This window comes from Bombina bombina, chromosome 8 (genome assembly GCF_027579735.1).
Source record: "Bombina bombina isolate aBomBom1 chromosome 8, aBomBom1.pri, whole genome shotgun sequence".
Classification (NCBI taxonomy): domain Eukaryota; kingdom Metazoa; phylum Chordata; class Amphibia; order Anura; family Bombinatoridae; genus Bombina; species Bombina bombina.
In genome coordinates this window covers 209,547,197-209,548,155 of record NC_069506.1, presented here as the reverse complement: position 1 = coordinate 209,548,155, position 959 = coordinate 209,547,197, and positions in this window count along the sequence as shown.

Genomic DNA, 959 nt, shown 5'->3' with positions numbered 1-959 from the left:
AAAACACCATTGGGCCAGGCTAAAAACAATTGCATGTCATGGAGGGGGATATACCCTGTATATTCATAGTGAAATCCGTGGCCCAATGGTTATTAACCCTTCGAAAATATCAGTTACTTATTCAAAAATGAGAATTACAGCAACTATGCCAGGGTTGGCATCAATTTATGTGCCCAAAACGCCATTGGGCCAGGCTAAAAACAATTGCATGTCATGAAGGGGAATCTACCCTGTATATATTCATAGTGAAATCAGTGGCCCAATGGTCATTAACCCTTTGAAAATATCAGTTACTTATTCAAAATAGTAATATTTGTGGTGCCAACATATGCCCTTTTTTCCCAGTGTGTATATCCATTGTTGTAACATTATATGAATCATATTATTATTTAAAGAAAACCTATTTTTTTTATTTTATTTTAAAGCAGTCTGACAAAAAAAATTGAATAAGAAACAGAATTTCACGAATAAGAAACAGCTTAAATAAGAAACCAACTTCCTTGTCGTCGAAAACGCTACTATTCAGAGACCAAACCTGCCCTGCCTTTTGAGCGCCCTAAAGAACCGCAATTTGCACATTGGGAGTTTAAATTGCTATAGTTTTGAGCGTTATATACGCATAAACATATATTTTACGGTATTGTATTGTCTTTAATAATAACGCTTAGTAAAAATGTAGTTTGTACGTCATTTTTCTGAGCCGTAATAGCTTGGTGACGTTAAAGGTACCATGACAACCAATTTCAAGATGGCTACTGAGGTCACACAGCGCGTGGAACTGTGGGGTGGTTCGTATGCCCTTGCCCTGCGACCTCAATGCCGGTTCTAGCCAATGGCAGCACGGAATTGTAGAGCGAGAACCAATGTGAGCATAGTTTTTAGCAAGTTAGGAAGCGCTGTACTGTGCCGGTTTAATGACAGGACTTATCTCCAATCATTATTCGGCTAGGAGGTGTGGT